The 6,292-nt window shown below is 45.7% G+C and overlaps 1 protein-coding gene across 1 annotated transcript in view; it reads left to right on the forward strand.

The window, feature by feature from the left end:
- The window catches only part of TNFAIP8L3 (TNF alpha induced protein 8 like 3), a 46,382-nt gene that overhangs the window by 36,566 nt on the left and 3,524 nt on the right, over positions 1 to 6,292 (forward strand). The window lies entirely within an intron of this gene.

Raw genomic sequence — 6,292 nt, forward strand, 5'->3', positions numbered from 1 at the left:
GCTACTGCCTTCAGACACAGGAGAAGAACACACCAGTGTAGTTCAATTCCCAGCCAGCTACCGGGGGCAGCAGGAGGAAAGCTCAGCCAGCCCCTTTCTTGGCAACTCCAGCAGAGCTGATGGAAACTGCAGCTGAGCTCCTCTTCCCTGGATAGGTTCCTGGAGGCATTACCCAGAGGAGGACAACAGTTTAACTGCTCAGTCTGCACAGCTACTCTTTACAGAAGGGGCCCCCCCACCCTACCATCACCTCCACCAGGTATTGAAAGGTAACTCCAGTATGTAGCAACAATATAGTACTAGTGAAGTAAATGCCAGATTCAAGCCAGCTGCTGAAATAAGACTATCCATTGCAGTCTCCAGTCTGTAGGTTCCCAGACAGCACTTTTTTTCCAGCATAATTACTGCTCATCTAAAGCACTAAAAGGGAAAAACGGTCTCTTTTCCATTCAGTCATGTTCCCTCTGTACAGGGCCATTTCTGCCATTTCCAGCATGTCCAAATTTTGCTTTCAGATGTTTGGATACTGGTAGGTTCTCCCAGGGTCGTATAATTATCAGTCTGTAATCTCCTGTTCCACTGCGGATATGAGCAACCCTTTTATGTTCACAGTAACAATTTAGAAGTGTTAAAGTTTGAGCACTGGGCCCCCGGTGCTTACACATGTTTAAATTGGCCCTCCCTGAAAGCTGATATATTCCATCTGGTCTATTGGATTTCTTGGCTTAAAGTTACTGGAAACACTGAATGTTTCTTCTGCAGTGATCCTGTAGCTGTCCAAGAGTAATACACTCACAGCTCATGCCCAGGCTGCTCAGGACTAAAACACTATGGGAGAACTGCTTTCAGTGGACTTTTTTTCCTGTCTGCTTTTAGAGCTATTTTAAAATCTGAAGTTCTGCAGTTCGCTTTTCTAATCAATCTTATAACGTGTAAGTGATACTTGAAGGATAAATAAAACACACGCATTTGCAGCTCATTACTGCTAACGTTTCGCCTGAATGCTACAAATTAAGCAACTTGATTTTTTTGTATTTATGTCAAGAAAAAGAACCATTACAAGTAACTCTATGTTATAATGAAACAAGCTGCCACCCCACTTAATTATCAACACCAGCAGCAACACTGGATTAGCCATTCAGATATCCACTGTAAGAGCTTCACAATACAGCTGCCTCATTGACGTTCTTCCTCATTGGCATTCCCAGACTCTCCAGACTCAAGGGCAGGTATATCACCAAATTCAAACAGAGAGATACATTCAAACTAGGTCACAGAAGTCATTAAAACAGTCCATTCCTACAACAATTTTCACGACCCAGCTATCTCACACTGTAGCAGACTCTGAGAGCGTGCCTGGCCCTTGGCTTAGTCCACCTCCCACAAGCCTGAGCAACTGCTTGCAGCTGGAGAAGAGCCCACATCTCCAGCAGCATTGCTGACTCCTTAAAGCCTGTCTTTTGCTGCAGAAGCTGTGTTGCATTTTAAAAGTGAAGATTCAGGGGTATTAAAAATATTTTAGCCTCTTCATCATCTTTACTTTCTTATGCATTTCCGTCTTTTTCAGTTAAGATTCAGCCCTTTGCTTGCTTACAGTACAGCTGGAGCACAGGTGCAAGGACCTTTACTGGTTCCCATCACCTCCCCTTCCTGCCAGGCTGCAGGACTGCAGTGGGCTCCTGCAGCCTCTTCATGTTTTTATCTCAAACCTTTAACTTAAAACAGCTCAACTCACCTCTCCAGGATGCTCTCAAGATAACTCAGTGCCCCCTACACGTACATCACTTGGCTGAAAAACCAGCTGCTGGGAGATGGAGTTATGCTCACAGTGTAGGTGGGAAATAAGGAACATCCCCACATGTGTCTCACTTTAGAGTAGATGAAGTCAATGACTGAGGTAACTCATTACCCAGTACAAGCTGCAGCAGGCACTGGGGTAACAACTGCCTGTCTGGTATAACCACATGGGTGCCACAAAGCCAAAGAAGTTCCTTTTGTGTCCCTTCTCTCCAAGCCAGCCTGCTAATACAATAAAAAATGCACTGGACAAACTCCACAGAAACTCTTCAGATTAACTCCCTCTCTCTCCATTTTTGTGGCCAAGCCGCACTCCCTCCAGAGTTCACTTCAACATGACTTTTAGCCATTTGCCAGGGGAGAGAATATCCTGGCTGCAAAATGGTATTACAGCTTTGACTAAGTGGCTGACTGGGAGGAAAATGGATTCATATGCTTGGGGAGGTTGTTTCCATGTCCTCATAATTGCCCTGAGCCAACGTCGACCATGCTCTCCCCTGGGCATGGTGGGAGCATCTTCTGGTTGACTGGTTTTGCCGTGTTGTTTTGTACAGAGTGGCTGAATGGGTATTTACATGAAAATAGTATTGCTGAGTATTTAGTTCTGACCATTTTGTACTTGGTACAGCCATCTGCAATCAAAATATTTCGAGAATATTACAGATGTTCTTGCATTTCAGTCTCAGAAACTCCTAAAATATAAAACTCTTACATCTGCTTGCTGAAGTTGCCAAACTTTTTCCGCACTTCTGTTATTAAGCAACTCTGTTATTAAGCAATCCTGTTATTAAGTTTAGTGGATGTGAGACATCTTTGTCATGTTCAGCACCGTGTGCCAGAAGCTGGGCAGTCACTGGTGGGGAGTGGTGTGTCCTGGGTACAGGGAGCCTCTCCCCTTCCTCCTGCCCACAGCTGGGCATGTGCCATCCCCTCTGTGGGCATCACAGCAGGGGAAATACAGGGCTGAAGAGTTGCACTTCTTGAAGGGTGGAAGATTGCTATAGGATCAACCCCATCACAAGGGGCTTTTTAAATAGCTTTTATCGTACATGGCTCTCTAGACGACAGAGAGAGGGTGAGAGCAGATCTGAAGCAGAACTGGCCCTTCCTTCGGTAAAAACTAGGATGTCGTATTTTCTATAATGGAAGCTAATCATTACCCAACAAAGCAGCATGCTTGGCGGGTGGTTTTTCATTTTTAGCTTTGGTGTAATGTTCCTGAAAGCTAATAGCATCTATAATGTTGTTGCTGATTTGTTTTGCTGTATGAAAGAAAGCAGAAAATAGAATTGCTGTATGTAGGAGGTGAAGATGTATTTTGTGTAGTGAGCAATGTGCTGCAGTAAGAAAACGCTGCCACAGTAAACCTGCTGTCCCCACGAAAACCTGAACATAATCATGTGGCTTAAAGACTTGTGATCTTTGAAAGGCAAGGTGTCACCTGGGTGTCTGGGCACGATGTGATTTTGCAGGCAGGAATCCAGGCAATCCATCCAAACAGCCTCTCTCGCTCTCCAGTGCACCCTGAATTTAAGTGAAGCTGAGCAAAGCCGAGCACAGCCTTTGAGAGCAGCCCCCACGCCGCTGTCTGGGCTGCACAAATGGGCTGATGGCTGTAGTCTGCCCTCCTCCCATCACACACACAGGTCTGGCCCCAGCAGCAGGCGCTCAGGCAGCTGGAGGCCAGGACAAAGCTCTGCAGAGTGCCCACCCTGGCAGCTTGGAATGCACCCCTTGTCCTCCTCCTGAGCTTCTCAGCAGTTCTCTGACGTGGTGGAGGGATCACGGCAGTGGCTGCAGCTTCTGTATTTATCAGAGCACCACAGTATGCTACAGATCTGTGTCCCCACCAAGCCCACCGGCGTCTCTCCTGCCTGGAACCGTTGAGTGGGATGGAGCACATGATTACCAGCTACTACAGATTGTACAGTACAGAGAGCAGCACAGATCACGGGAGGAGTCGGGAGAAAGCACAAAGTATTTGGATCTGCCTGGTTTCTGAGGGCTGGCTTGGCTTGGAAGCTAGAGGTGCCGTGGTAGGATTGGCTGGAGAGACAGAAGCACAAAGTGGGGAGGGGGCCAGAGCAGGGATAGGAGGCATGAAATTGGGGTCCTGGTTTAAGTAGAGGAGAGGAAGAGCTACAAGAGGAGGGGGAGGATATAGCACAGTTGGTTAGAGCACGGTGCTAATAAAATAACACCAGAGTTGTGGGTTTGATCCCCATATGGGCTAGTCACTTCAGAGCTAGACTCGATGATCCTTGTGGGTCCCTTCCAGCTCAGAATATTCTATGAGATCTGTGTGTGCTCAAACTCTGTTTAAAAGGTAAGAGACTTTCAGATCACTACATAGATTAATTCGGTACCTGGATATTTCAGTATCTGTGAAATTACTAGGAAAGGAGAATATACTGATGTTTAGCAGCTCCAGTGCAATAACAGATTTCTTTATTTTACTTCTAGAAAGATGAGGAGCTGAGTCTCATGATGTTAAATAGCAGATTCCACACTAGGGAATTGCCATGGAAAAACACTCCAGCCTTAAGATTCAGTTAAACTCAGCCTGATGCTTTCTGTCTGTGCTGCCCCTTTCACAGCCTGCACCTTTCACTGGGAGCTGTGTCATCGTCATCTGAGCTACCAGACCCAAGGGTGTCATGGGGAAACAAACTCACCTTTGAAGATCACACGCTGTTCAGTTTTGTGGGTGAGACCCAGGACTTTGAACAGAGAAACATACATCAGAACCATGCTTTTTTTCATGCCAGACAACCCTCACTTCTAATAACTTTATTAGAAGCTTTTACGTGCTAATTTAGCATTCAAGTTTGTCTCTCAGAGATCACACAGATGGGAGGGCAGCTGGATGAGTATGTGTTTCAGAAGGTGCTAGTGGTTGTGCTGGTCCTGGGTCCCCCAGTGATGCACTGGTGTCCCAAAACCATGGGGTGTGTGATGGGGAACGTGGTGCTTTACTCAAGGCAACTGCTGGCTTTCCTTCGAGCCACAGAATTGCCACAGCTCTGCAGAGCTCTCCCTGCAGCCTGAGCCAAGCTGGGCTCTCACCTGGTGAAAGTGACACAGAGACTGAAGTGTCGTGAACTTCAGCAAAATTAATATTCTAAAAATCTACTGCAATTATATTCAGGTTTTGATCAAAACAGATACTGAACAACTGCATCCACTTGATTAATAGAAACACTTACTACAGAAACAGACACTAACAATCTACCATTTTACTGTGTCAAATGCACATAATTATTCATCATGGATACTATTTATATACCCACGTACTGCTAAGTGAAAGAATGCTTTCATCCTGGTTTTATCATTTCTAGATTAAATCACAGTTTTTCTATTTCCTTCAGACAGCAGCTCAGCCCCACAATTTTCTCTCCAAATGACAGGCAATTCTTTTAAGCACATTGAATTATTTTTTCCAGGTGGTGGTTCAGTTGAAATTAAATGTTACTCTTTCAACATTGCTCTGCAGTACAGCTGTAGCACACAAAGAAAGATGACAACTTTGATATTCCAGCTAACTTGAAAATCAGGATTTAAACAGAGGACTTTAAATTCAGAGCGTTACTTATTTGAAGTGTGCTGGCAACTGGCACCTCTTTTTCCCTCACGCAGGGGTGGAGGGAGCACAGGGAGGAAGGAGAGGCTGCCATGGGTCAGACTGTGCCACGAGCACCAGCAGACGGCGGCTGCACTGCGGGGTGACAGTGTTCATGGGCTGAGGATTGGAAAGGGCCTTGGAGCTCACTCCACCACCTTAAGACTCACTCAGGCTCCACAATCAAATCAGTACTGGAAGAGCTGGTTTTTATTGTCATTTTTAATCTCTTAGGGGTTTGATTTCCCAGCAGGTGGTGAAGGATGCAGTTACCTCTATCTATCCCTGGCTCTGGTCTCCCAGTGAGCAGAGCAAGGTCTCCAGCTGGCAGGGAAAGAAGGGCACCTCCTTTGCATGAGCAGATACTGAGAGGAGGTGGGAGGGAAAGGTGAGGAAGGTGTCTCGTACCAAAGAGGCCACTCTGCCATCACTCGGAACTCACCAGCTGTACACCCAATACGCACACTCATCACTGCTTGGCTGCAAGGACAAAGTGCCCTTTGATCCAACAGAGACTTCACTTCCCCAGTATTAACCTGGATGATTATTTCATATCCATATTTCCTTTACTTTGTCCATGTAGGTCCAGTTAGAAGCCAACATTATTGTGAAAAACAGAGGAAGGTCAAATTAATCTGTACCAAGCACTAGAGAAACTCACGGGGTAAAGCCCAGCAGGAGTAGCCATGTGCTGGGGTGCTCTGCTGAGTGAAACTTGCACAGATGGGTAAAAGATAAAAAATCCAAGGTAATTATTTGATAAATGTAGAGCAAATAGCTCAGGTATTTTTGTCTGGCAGTAATCACATGCACAGAAGCACCAATGTTTTACAAAAATCACATTCTGTAATTTCGCAAATTGGTAACAAAAGGGGA

The sequence above is a fragment of the Chiroxiphia lanceolata genome, chromosome 12 (assembly GCF_009829145.1).
Source record: "Chiroxiphia lanceolata isolate bChiLan1 chromosome 12, bChiLan1.pri, whole genome shotgun sequence".
Lineage (NCBI taxonomy): Eukaryota > Metazoa > Chordata > Aves > Passeriformes > Pipridae > Chiroxiphia > Chiroxiphia lanceolata.